General features: G+C 49.9%; 1 protein-coding gene and 1 long non-coding RNA gene across 5 annotated transcripts in view; both read right to left on the bottom strand.

Moving 5' to 3' along the window:
• RPS6KA2 (ribosomal protein S6 kinase A2) overlaps nt 1–13,820 on the bottom strand; it is a 334,507-nt gene that overhangs the window by 181,837 nt on the left and 138,850 nt on the right. The gene's annotated exons all lie outside the window — the stretch shown is intronic.
• Nucleotides 406–6,048, bottom strand: LOC133254294 (uncharacterized). Its single transcript, XR_009738639.1, has 2 exons — nt 5,980–6,048; nt 406–494 (listed from the first exon to the last, which is right to left on the bottom strand). It is a non-coding gene; the product is annotated as an uncharacterized LOC133254294 (long non-coding RNA).

Below are 13,820 nucleotides of genomic sequence, written 5' to 3' on the forward strand. Positions count from 1 at the left end.
GTTAGATCGTTTAAAACGCCTCTTTGTTACCATCTTTCTAAATTCCATATATATGCGTTAGTATACTGTATTGGTGTTTTTATTTCTGGCTTACTTCACTCTGTATAATAGGCTCCAGTTTCATCCACCTCATTAGAACTGATTCAAATGTGTTCTTTTTAATGGCTGAGTAATACTCCATTGTGTATGTTGATATATGGCAAAAACAATACAATATTGTAAAGTTAAAAAATAAAATTAAATTAAAAAAAAATAAAATGCCTCTTTGTCCTTCAAGGGCTGTTACTTTGCCACTGCGTTTTTTTTTCTTTTTACTCATCTTTTTATTCTGAAAAACTTAAAACCTTTAGTTAGGTTAAATAAAGGAAATTAAGAGAGAAAAAAATGAGATCAAATCCCCAAATATGTTATTTTAATATATAGTATATATTTATTTGCCAATCATTTTAGGTAGACTAGGGCTTCCCCGAGAGCTCAGTTGGTAAAGAATCCACCTGCAATGCAAGAGACCCCAGTTAGATTCCTGGGTCGGGAAGATCCCCTGGAGAAGGGATAGGCTACCCACTCCAGTACTCCTGGGCTTCCCCGGTGGCTCAGCTGGTAAAGAATCCACCTGCAATGCGGAAGACTTGCATTTGACCCCTGGGTTGGAAAGATCCCCTGGAGAATGGAAAGGCTACCCACTCCAGTATTCTGGCCTGGAGAATTCCATGGACTGCATAGTCTATGGGGTCGCAAGAGTCGGACACGACTGAGCAACTTTGACCCAGGTAGACTAATGAATGTGGGTCCATTTTTCTCTTTGGCTAAACCATCCCCCCCACACACTGGACCGTGACAGGGTATTTCCAGTTGTAAGCCATTCAAGCTGACTTAAGCAATAACAGATCCCTTATTTTGAGTAACTGGGGCTCCGAGGGTTAATGTTGCTTCAACTTGTGGCCAGCAGGTCTGCAGTTCAAGGTCTTGGCTCCTTCCCACTCTCTCAGGGAATCTACAAGATCTGCCCAATGTAAAGGCGTCTCTCCTGAGTCCTAAGTGAACCAGGGCTCTATCCGTTAATGTGAAAAGTGGGAACTTGCCCCCATTATGGAGTCCTGTGCCTCATCTCCTGGAAGATGCTACCCACCCTAAGATGCATTCCACGTTCAATGGTCTTAACGTGTAAAAAATGTGCATCTCAGCACGGAGTACATAGCGGGGAATTTTACCCTCAGTTTAATAAGCCAGTTTAGGTCATAGGCTCATCCCTGGACCAACAACTGTAAGAGAAAGTCAGGGGCCAACGAGCTGCTGCCCCCACAGAGCGGGGAGCAGGGCTCAGCGTGGGGTCTGGGTTGGGCTCAAGTCCCACTCTCCTGGAACACGAGGGTGGAGAGATGAGAACACCAGAGTGAAGCCAGCGTCCTGGGAGACGAGTGTGCTTTCCCCAGTAGTTTCCAGCACCCAGAGATCTCCAGGTATGATTCTCAAAGTAGAAGAGGGGAATTTTTCTTAACGTTCTATTTTATTGGAGTAGGAAACGGCAATCATTCCAGTAATCTTGGCTGGAAAATCCTATGGACAGAGGACCTGGAGGACAATAGTCCATGGGGTCGCAAAGAGATGGATATGACTGAGCGGCTGAGCATACATCACAGCAGATTTCCAAATCCTTGGCAGTTTCAGGTGGACAGCAAAGGGACTCAGCCGTATATCTACACGTATTCATTCTCCCCAAGAACAGAATGGCGGAGAATTTCAACTAACTTTGCAAAGCACCCCCAGGGCAAATTGCAGTTCTCCTCCCCAGATTTTACAGGTGTCTCACGCAACCCTTTCAGGAGCAGTTCTCATTTCTGTTCATTCGTGTTGGCTGTTTCCAGAGTATTGAATTTACCTTCCATAGACAAGGCTTTCTTGTCTCTCTACTCCAAGTTCACTCGTTTGTGGTAATCAACTATCGCAGCTCATGAACCTCAGGTAACACTGATTGCATGGGGCACTGTTATTTCCAGCCCACCATGAACGGAAACACGCTGCCCACTCAATGTGACACCGTGTTACTATAAGAAGCGTCAGATTTCAGGGACAGTGTCCACACCTACAGTAAGCAAAGCCGAGCATATGAGCAGCGCTGACAGGTTAGGGAGCCAGTGCGGGTGGCTTTCGGGAAGCTGGTCAGTTCACTGGTGGGGCTGAGCCACACCAGCCTGCTGGACAATTCCACCCTGGCCCTGGCCCTGGCCGTGCAGCCTGGAGCTGTGGACTGACTCCATGCCCTGCAGAAGGGCCAGGACCGAGTGCCAGTTAGACTGGTGGGCGGGTGATGGGAGGCTGGACAAGAGAGATTCTGTTTGTTATTAACTTCACACAAGTGAGCATGTAAAAAATCAAAACTCTCCAAACGATCCATATTTCTTTCTTACTATAATTTAAAACTGCTCACAGCTATTCATATCCTGCTTGCACTCAGGGTTGGCAAGAATGCTGAACAACTGGCCGATAAGAGAGTCAACTGGCACGACAAGTCTGGAAAGCAAGCACCCCGTGGCTCAGGACCGTGGACCACGTCCACCATATAGAATGTGATGCTCAGAGACAAGCTCAGGAAGTCGCCTGGTGCTGGAAACGACCTGTCATGGTGGAAGGAACAAGGAGCATACACCCCGGGGCAAAGCAGACAGGAGAGCAACAGAGGGAACAGGAAGCATCAACCAGGCACAGTGACCCGGAGACCCTTATATTATGTAAGGATAAGCAAGAGCAGAGAGCCCTCACAGCAAGGGCTCAGGTGGTCTCTACTGACATGAACCCCAGAAACAGGCGCAACGCTTCTTGCTTTAAGGCACTCAGTGCTCAGGGTGTCCATGGCCTGTGGGAGTGGAGGGGGGCTGGCCGGCCTGAGTGGGTGTCTCATCCTTTCTTTATCAGTATGCTTGTCCTCCAGGTGCCCTCTATTTCAACCTAACAAGAGATGCTGTTCTTCCCAGCGTAGGTGGCTCCTCCATGGTCCACAGTGCGGTGAGCCCAGGTGCAACTCGCTCACCCCACACCTTCCAAGGTGTGACTCAGACATGGTGTGTGTCCCCTGATTATGTGCTTCCTGAATTAGAGGCTGCAAGTTGCTTAAAATAGAGCCGCGCACAGGAGGCTGAACTCAGCAAATGTGTATTGATCGGCACAGAACGGAGCAGTTCAATCAGCGCTCACGTAATGCACCCTAGGCCCAGCACCCCGGCTTGGTGATCAGGAGAAAGGCTGGGAGACGGTATTGTGATGCTTGATTTCACAGAGCTCTGGATTTAGGCTGAGAGGAGAACAAGCCATTTGCACCCCCAGCTGAAGCCCAGCGTACCACGATGTCCAGAACAGGCCGCAGAGAACATCACCTCTGCTCATCCCTGGACGCAGCTCAGCGTGGAGCCAGGCAGGATGCACAGGAGGGTGGTCCTGACCCAGAACACAGGCTCTGGCACAGGCTGGAACATTCCAGAACCTCACAACCCTCTTTGTCCAAGAAGATACAGCCCCTCCCAAGAGCTGCTGACCGATATCCAATGGTGTGGGTAAATGCCCTGGTGACAGATGGTGCTCAGAGCTCCTCTTGTTAGCGTGTGCTTGGTGAGACCTTGACTGAGTAAAAAAAGAGGGTGGGACAGCTGCTCTGCTCTTAGGACCAGGATCTGAGTCACTAACTCCTTCCCTGACTTCTGGCAAGAGTCTCAAAGCTTCAAGTTTCTGCTTTCTCACCTGCACCATGGGGATAATCGCCTCGTAGCGGGAGGGGATGAGCCAATGAGACAACAGACAGACGTGGGGCTCGAGGCTGCAAAGCAGTGCCATCGGGCCCTGGGCCTCAGGAGTCATCACTGCCGGGCAGAAGGCCTAAATAGACATTTCTCCAAAGAAGGCAGACAGGTGGCCAGTAGGCACACAAAAAGATGCTCAATGTCGCCAATTATTAGAGAAATGCAAATCAAAACTATGAGGTATCACCTCCCACTAGTCAGAATGGCCAGCATCAAAAAGTCTACAAACAATAAATGCTGGAGAGGATGTGGAGAAAAGGGAACCCTCTCTGGTGGCTTAGATAGTAAAGAACCTGCCTGCAATGTGGGAGACAGGAGCTTGATCCCTGGGTTGGGAAAATCCCCTGGAGGAGGGCATGGCAACCCACTCCAGTATTCTTGCCTGGGAAATCCCATGGACAGAAGAGCCTGGCGGGCTACAGTCCACGGGGTCGAAAAGACTTGAACACAACTGAGCCACTTTCAATTTCACTTTACTCTGTTGGTGGGAATGTAAATTGATGCCATCACTAAGGAAAACGACACGGAGGTTCCTTGGTTCCTTAAAAAACTAAAAACAGAGTTGCCTTATGATCCAGCAATAACACTCCCAGGCATGTATCCAGACAAAACTATAATTTGGAAAGATACACGTATATCGCAGCACTGTTCACAATGGCCAAGGCAAAACACACAACCTAAATGTCCGTCGACAGACGAATGGATAAAGATGTGGGATATATATACACAATGGAACATTACTCAGTCATGAAAAGGAGTGAGACAATGCCGTCTGCAGCGACGCGGGCGGACCTCGAGGTCACTCTAAGTGAAGTCAGTCAGAGAGACACGTGTCTTAGGATATCACTCACAGGCGCAATCTGAGATAACGGCACAAACGAATGTGTCTATAAAACAGATTCACAGACGCGTGGTTGCCACGGGGGAAATGTGGAGAGGAGAGGGTGTTGGGAGTTTGGGATTAGCAGACGCAAAGTATTACATGTAGGATGGATAAACAGCAAGCTCCTACTCCATAGCATGGAGACCGTGTTCAATACCCTGCGATGAACCACGATGGAGAAGAATATGAAAAAGAGTGTGTATACACAACTGAATCACTTCTCTTACAGCAGAAATTAAACACAACATTGTTGATCAACCACACTTGAATATAATTTTTAAAACAGTCACCACGGGATATGAAATGCACCGCACGGGCAAGGCTGTCACCTCCAGTTTAGAGAAACAGAACACGGAGCGGGCTAGGCCATGGCAATGCCTGATGAGAAACAGTGTGTCCCACAACTGCAGATTTTCTGGAAAAAACAACCCTAGGGAAGCTTTAAATATATACTAGGAGAGACAAATACATTTCAACAGTAAAAAATGTCAGTTCACCAAACGATGGCATAGATGAGGCTCCAGTATGCATAACGATAATAGTCTTCATTTCCTGTGCCAAAAGACTGCACCCTGGGAGCTGTAGGAAGGCCCTGGGAGCTCACGGCAAGGGACCCCAGGTTGGGAACCACACACAGAGCTGCGTCCTGTCGGAAAAGGGTGTGCACACGGGGGTCAGGAGGAAGAAATGGATCTTTAAGCAGATTCCATCCCTAAAGGACACGGGGAAAGGCAGGTTTTGAGGCAAGAAGTCACGCAGACTCCTATGAGATCTCTTACAACAGAGAACGACAGAACCAGGAAGCAGTTCAGCCAAAGGCCGGACGGGAAGAACTGACTCCTCTCACCAAGGCTGATTTCTGACTCGAGTGTAATTTGTGACAGACAAGGAGCAACAAAGAAGGTTGCCCCAGATTTGTTGTTCTGTTGCTCGGTCGTGTCCAACTCTTTGCGACCCCATGGACTGCAGCACGCCAGGCCTCCCTGTTGGTCACCAACTCCTGGAGTCCACCCAAACCTATGTCCGTTGAATCAGTGATGCCATCCACCCATCTCATCCTCCGTTGCCCTCTTCTCCTCCTGTCCTCAACCTTTCCCAGCGTCAGATTAACCCGTCTCAGATTAACCACATGTAGCAACACTGGGTATCTGCTCTGTGTCCATCACTCTGCTGACAGCTCACGTAGAGTCTCACCAATTCTCCCAACAGGCCCTGGCACGCAGGGGACCGAGGCCTCGGGGGTTTAAGCTGAAGACTTGGGGACCAGGCCCCCTCCCAGCACCATCCAGGCATCATCACACTCACTGTGTCTCGGGACCGATCACGTTACTCCTGCTCCAGACAAGACTCGTCGCTGTGACTCAGAGTCTGCTTTAAAGTGATGAGCTGTCAGAACCTGCTTTAAAGTGATGAGCTGAAGGTGGTCTAGACAAAGAGGGCGCACTGCTTAGGAGAAGCGCCATCAACCTGAGGCTGTGCCTTGAAACCTGACAGAACCACCCAGGGGCTCTGGCAGCGGACATCGCTGGGAAGCTTCCTGAGCAGGAGCCGCGGGGCTTCCCCACATGGTTTGGGAGCGGCTGTGGCTTTCATGTGGCTGATCCTGACTTCCAGCATCTCAGGGGGTTTGTTGAGCCCCTCAGCGCAAGGCCCTAAGTCTCCCCATCCCCACAGCAGGGGAGAAGACACCAGCGTAGAGATGTGGTCAGAACTTGTCCCTGGGCCTGGAGGGGACAGACTCGGACCCCCTGCGCCCTCGGACGTGGACCCGCCGCGTGCTCTGGAGTGGAGGCTGCCCCTAGGACGGAGAAGCAGTGAGGCATCGACTGGGGTGGGGGCCGCGTCAGCTCCGCCGGCTCCGCCCCGTTTCCCGTCTGCCCGTCCCGAACACTGGTCAGCACGCGATGCAGGCGCGCTCAGACGAAGACAGGAATGGCTGGAAACAGGCCTCGTAGCCCCGATGTTACATCCCTGACGTTGAACCAAGCAGTTAAACCTCCTGGAAAGAAGATATGCAAAGCCGCCCCCTTGGCCCGCATCGCGCCCCCCGGCCCTTCCAGGATCACGGGGAGTCTCCCGTGAAGCCCCACCCCTTCACGTGAGCATCTGTGTTCCCTCCTCACCCCCAGCGCGCGTGACCATAACAACCTCACCACCAAAGCCCTTTGTGGGGATCGCGGCGGGGACCACGCGTCATCAGCTGAAGATATGGACTGGACAGACGTCGGAGACGAAGCGCTAACGACGCAGGAAGGAAACAAGTCAAATATGCCGAATGTATTAGGGCCAAAAGTGCCATTTCCCAATTCCAGCCCTATTAATTAAAAACCGAAGGTGAAATTAAGTCAGACCAGTCATGAAGCCTTTGTTTTAAACACAGGCCGACAAGACTAATCGCACTGGAAACTTCCCCCAGCGGCTCCCGCCGCCCAGCACCGTCCCGGGCTGTCTCCCCGAGATGCCGTCAGCACAAAGCTCGCAGAAGGGCAGAGCTGAGCTCCTGCAGAGGCCACGCATTTATTTCTCTGTCTTCACCACCCTGGAGACCAAGTCCTGGCTTCCAGGCTTTGTCTTCTTTCCTAAACGGGCACTAGGGCCGTGGATACGCCTCTCACTTCCTGCCAGTGCGATGGGTTCTTAGTTCCAGGGCTGTGGGTGGAAGCAGGAGGGTGGGTCGGCACCGCGGGCCCAAGGCAGGGTGGGACCGCTCTGGGGTGAGCGTCCAGACTGAGCTCCCTGTCTGGGTCCTGCTGCCCGCCTCCCCACCCCCGGCTCTTATACCAACCCTGTGACCAGGGCCCAGTCTTCCTGGATCCCAGCTCCTTCATGGGAACACGCCGGGGGAGGGGGGCTGTGCTCTCATCTTAGAGACTGAATCAAAGGAATCAGGGGATGAAGAGTATTCAGAAGTTGGCTTTATACACTGGGAAGCACTAGATAAGGGCAGTGGGTTAATATCTGCCACTAGGAGAATCCAGGAACTCCACTCTCAGCTCCTTTACAGGATTGATAATGGGTAAATTGTTTCATAAGTTGGATGTAAACAGAATGTGGGCTTCTCTGGTAGCTCAGCTGGTAAAGAATCCACCTGCAGTGCAGGAGACCCCAGTTTGATTCCTGGGTCAGAAGATCTGCCGGAGAAGGCAACAGCTACCCACTCCCGTAGGTAAAATCATAATGCCATTTCTTTTAAGTAAAGAATTTTACTTATATAACTAGTACTATTATTTTGATTTATTCTCTTCCAATGTGTGGGAGTAAGTCTGCCTACATCTCACTGTGTGTGTATGTGTATGTGTCTGTCAGAGAGAAAGAGAGAGATCATTGAACAAATACTTGTGTCTGCCTAACACACAACAGAGCATGCTGGGAATATCCTTACTGGGGGTACAAGGAAAATACACACAGTCCCCAGCTCAAGAACATACATTCTGGAGGAGAAGCATGAACAATTATCTTCTCTATCGATGGTTTCATCACAAAAGAGTAAGTGTTGCAAAGATTAATTTGGATGACGTGAGTGTATAATAGGAGAACACTCACCAAACTGAGAATGTACAGGATGTTCAGATCTAAACCCGATGGTGTACCAGGCATTTCCACGGGCTTTCCAACGGTTGCATCTGACCGTTGCATAGCCTCGTGGTGTGGGGTAGTTTGATCATTTCCCCATTGTCATATTTCTTAAGTTAAAAAATAATACTGTAAGGAGTTCTCAAACATAGACCATTAACAAATGTCTTATTTCCTGTGAATATGTTCCTACCAGTTGGAATACTGAGTTAAGAGTCGCAAAAACTTTGAGGTTAATAATGCATCTCAAGTCATTTTCCCAAAGCAGAATCAATTCCACTCCCTAGTAGAGTGAAAGCCCATCAGTCAGTGAGCACCTACTAGTAGGAAGTATTGCCCTTAAAAAGGGGCCAATTTGCACTATCAGAAATCACTTACTGTTTTAATTTGCATTTATTTCAGTATTGAAAGCGAAAAAGTGTTAGTCATTCAGTTGTGTCCAACTCTTTGCAACCCCATGAACTATAACTCTCCAGGCTCCTCTGTCCAAGGAATTCTCCAGGCAAGAATACTGGAGTGGGTTGCCATTTCCTTCTCCAGGGGATCTTCCCAACCCAGGGATCAAACCCATGTCTCCCTCATTGCAGCCAAATTCTTTAGCATCTGAGCCACCCAGGGAAGACTGGTGTATTAGTAGTATCAGTATTACTGGTGCTTAAAAAATTTGGTGGTTTGTAATTTTTTAAAGTATATGGCATATAATTGGGCCATTTTTTTCTCTTGGAGAGTTAGTATTTGCCTATTATTTTCCAAGAGTCCCTTATATATTAAGGAACTATCCCTTTATTAAAGTTTATATATGTATATTTTCCTAGGCTACTGCTTTATCATTTTATTTATAAAATTTAACATATAATATCAAATTATTCAGGAATCCCAGGTGGTGCTAGTGGTAAAGAACCCAGCTGCCAATGCAGGACACATAAGAGATGTGGGTTCAATCTCTGGGTCGGGAAGAGATGCCCTGAAGGAGGGCATGGCAACCCACTGCAGTATTCTTGCCTGGAGACTCCCATGGACAGAGGAGCTGATGGACTACAGTTTGTAGGGTCGCAAAGTCAGGCACAACTGAAGCGACTTAGCACGCATAGCACGTCAGATTATTCAGTTCTCAATATTGTAGTAAGTCAAATTAAATGACTTCTTTTTGTGAGATTATTCTTTCCTTGACTTACGGGCTTAGAAAGCCTTTTCCCATTCTGAAATATTGGTTAAATATTTAACCATATCTTCTCCCATCTCTTTATGACTCGGTCGTTTCTATTTAACCTCAGCCTGCCTGGAGTTGGTTTTGGAGCACATCGTAAAGTGAGGGTCTTCATGACTCATCCCCCGCTTCCAGCATGACTTGATTGTACACATCGCCCCCAGTTTTGAGGATTCCTTGACTGCGCACTAAGGATTAAAGCACTCCTTCGGGCTGTTTTCCTCCTGCAACGTCTCACCAGCAGGCATCCTTAACGGGGCGGGTGGCCATCAGCCTCGTTCCTGACTGAATGTAAGTGCTGCTTAAGTGAGTAGAGGTAGACTTTCTTTATCATCTCACCGATAATTCTGTTTCAAAGTATTCGCTACCTAAAAATCAGAAATGCCTTAGGTCTTACCAGATTACTTTTTTCTCTTTTAAGATTATCAGAGGCATACAAATCATTGCTTCACGTGAATTTAATTCTTTGGTCCTCCTCTTTCTGGAAGGGGGCACTCTAACATGTGCTGCAAAGGTGGGGCGATAGCCTTTGGGGGACATGATATAGCCTTCAGTTGGCAGGCAAGGGGCATGTCGGATGCAGGGGAGGTGAGAGGTGGTTTGCACTGGAGGTACGGAGACGCGTCAGATTGCAAGTGGCAGGGCTCCAGTGGGTTGTCTGCCTTCTGGGGTTGTCGGCACGGCTCTGCCTGCAAGCCCAATCCCATGTTTCCATGTTGAGAAAGGTTACCTCAGCATTATGAGTTGTTTATGTATCAACATCAATTAATTAACACCAGTTCTGAGGATGCAGAAATATGGAAAGATCCAAACGTGAAATACAAGAGAAGACTGAGTTCTTAATGGAAGGACAACAGGTGAATAACTATTCCACCCGGAGCCCGCCCATCCCTGTGCAGAACCACCTGAGCTGCCCGACTCGCTGAACTCAGTATAAATGTGAAGACAAATAGGAAATTGGGGTAACACTGGGCATCACTGAGTGCAAGTGCATGTAACCAGACACCGTGTCAGGGGCACATCAATGTGACTCGGGTAGCATACCTGGGCCCTCTGATTTAGCATATAAATCCAACGTTTCATCAAACGCATTAAACGAAATTAACTGTTATGGGCTTAATTGTGCCCATCCCTCAAATGCACATGGTAAGGCTCTAACTCTCAGGTCCTCAGAATGTGAGTATATTTGGAGACCGAGTCTTTAAAGAGGTGACTGAGTTAAAATGAGGCCCCTAGGGTGGGCCTGACCCCACCTGCCCGGTGTCCTTAGAGGAAGAGGGAATTTGGGCCCAGACACTAGGGATGCTGGCACATCGAGGGACACGTGTGTAAAGAGTCAGCAAGAAGACGGCCGTGCGCACGCCGAGGAGAGAGGCCTCAGGAGAAACCCGCCCGCTGACGTCTCAGTCTTGGACTCGCAGCCCCTGGAACTGGAGAAAATAAAACCTGCTGTTTTATCCACCCAGTCGAAGGCATTCTGCTATGGCAGCCAGAGGAGAGTAGAATTCAGCACATTAACAGAAAGGCACCATGTCCACCGCTTCCTTCCAGGCATCTGAACCGAAATACTGTCAAGAAATGAAAACCGACGGACCACCACCCTCTCTGGACTTGCCCACAAGACTGAAGTCTTCACTCTGGGATGCGAGGATTCGCTGGGGAGCTACTGGGGGCAGGAGGCACCTCTGGGTCTGCAGCCGCGATGCTCAGAGGCCCTGCCGCTCACCCCTCCAAACTCGAGGTCATCCCTGCAGACGCAGAGGCAAGGCAGCTTCCCCACCACATTGAGGGGCGCTCCAGGGGTGCCCTGGAGAATGGGAGGCACGAAAGGGGCACACCCCTTGCCACAGCTGCTCCAAAACGGGAACCTCCTCTCTGGGCGGTTAGAATAATGATTCCCATGGTCCCTCAAGGAACCTGGGTCACCCAGAGTAGAACCTGGTGGAGAAGCCAGTGCTGGGGGTCCTCACCTCCTCCTGGAAGGACTTTGAATGGCAGGCCCAGGGCGGAGGGTCCTGCAGACAGGGCTGGGACAAGGCCAGGCGACAGGCTTGAGGGTCCAGGAAACCAGCGGGTGGGTGCAGTTGCTGCTGGAGGGAAGAATCTGGCACCAGAAGAGTGGCTGGAGATTCTGTGTCCAGGCCCGCGTTTAAGCTCTGAGCTGGTGGTCCGTGAGCAGTGGGTCTTTAAATGCACCGCTTGGATGAATGATGAGGCAGTTTTATTGCCTGTAAAGCAGAACAAGCTCCATCCAACTTGCAGATTTTCTGGAAAGTTCAGTAATGGTTGAAAATGCTTTGTAAACTTTGTGGACAAAACTTGTTAGGACTCTTGGCGTCTCACTTGTCCATCTGCGCGCAGCACATGGCCCAGGCCACTCTTTAGCATCGCGCTTGAACTGCATTCAAGTTCCCTCGTTCGCTCAGCTTCCGAGGCCGCAGTGAACATCACGATGCTTCGGTTTTCGTCTCTACCTGCTGTTACTGAGTAAACTGTGGCAACAAAGAAGCATCGTGCTCTTCCTACCAAGGCCAGTGCCCCCAGAAAACGGAAAATAAACAGAATTTAGAAGAAGTTGGTCGTGGCCAGTGTTTGGAGTGTTCACTCAAGAATGAAATGTTCTTAGAACCACTCATACAGATGTTCAGGATCAAAAGTGAGCTTTAAAACTGTTTCCAGGCCTGTCCTCGAGGTATTGAGGACACACACACACTCACACAGACTCACACACACATACACAAACACACACACACACTCTCACACACGCACACACACACACACTCACAAAGACACACACACTTGCACACACACACACTCTCTCACACTCACACAGACACATACACATAAACGCGCACACATACACACATACACAAACACACACACACACTCACATACACACACAAGCACACACACATACACTATACACAACTCACACACACATACATACACACAAGCACACACATATGCACTCACACGTGCACACACACACTCACACTCACACACACACACACACACGCATGCGCACACACACACAGTCACACACACTCTCACACACACATATACACACACACATACACAAACACACACACTCAAATATTTATGCACACACCCACCCACTTCTGTTTATTTTGTTTCATTGTGTTTTATTTGTTTATTTAAGAACAGGAATTGCAAGGCTGTAGGTAATTTTGAACGGGATAAAAATTATCAGGCTGAGTCACATTAAATTCCCCAAAGTTTGACTATTTCTAAATAAAAATTACAATTTTGTGTATTATACTAGAGCCCACAGAATAAGGAAATAAGTCTGTTCCATGGTATTTGTGGGAGGTTATTCCCGTGGCGGCTGGGCTAGAAAAAGAGAAAACATTCCCGCTGACAACACATGCCAGATGCGGGGGGCACACGGCAGGCTCCTCTCTCCTTAAACCACAGAATTCTCACACCCGCCCCAGGGTCGGAGGCTTCACTTCCCAGAGCAGGAAGTGGAGACTAAGAGAAAGTGAGTCACTTCACAGTTAGTAAATGCAAAGTCAGGACTCAAATGCTGATCTGATTCTAAAGCCAGATTTCGGCTGAAGATCCAAGACTTTGAACCGGTGGGGTTGGGAGGGTCGTCAGGAAAAGGAGAGATGCCGGGTTTGGTCACGGACTTGCCTGGCAAAGAGGGTTTCCCTTCGCTGCTGCAGCGTCACATCTGTCCTGCCACAGACGGGAACTCAGGTCACAGGCTTCACCGACCTTCACGGCCTCACAGAGCAGCCTGCGGGGCTGGGACCCGCTCACGTCGCCCCCAGGACCTAGAGAGCGCTGGGTTCCAGCAAGGATGCTCCTCCTGACGGGTCTCAGGGCGAGCATCTCCCCTCTCTCCGCCAAGCATGCTGTGGGGTGTTCACGGCCCACTCTCCTGCCACTGGGCTGGACTGCGAGGCCTCTGACCCCCCAGCTGGGCTGGGACAACACTTCCCAGAGCCCTGGGTGCCCAGGGGTTGTGGTGGGCGTGGGGGCACCTGGCTTGTCCCGGCATTTCTGCTTCCTCTGGGCCACACGCACCTCGCTGGCCGCGCTCGGCCGAGGAAGGCAGGGCCAAAGGGTCACCACCTCATGGCCACCCAGTGACCCGGTGCTGGCTGCGAAGGTCCAGGCCAGCAGCCTCAAGGAGCTCTTTAATGCAAGAGAGCTTGCTTGGCTCAGACCCGGAGGGAACCAGACGGTCTGGGAGCAGCACTGGGCCAACGCAGCAGCAAAGCGGCACAGAGCAAACGCGTCTGTGTTTAGAACACTGCGCGGGTCCCGGGTTGGTCACCGACGCAGGCAAGCCGTGTCCAACGTGGCAAGTCAACCGTGCACTCAAGGCTGCAGCGTG

Source organism: Bos javanicus, chromosome 9 (assembly GCF_032452875.1).
Source record: "Bos javanicus breed banteng chromosome 9, ARS-OSU_banteng_1.0, whole genome shotgun sequence".
NCBI lineage: Eukaryota > Metazoa > Chordata > Mammalia > Artiodactyla > Bovidae > Bos > Bos javanicus.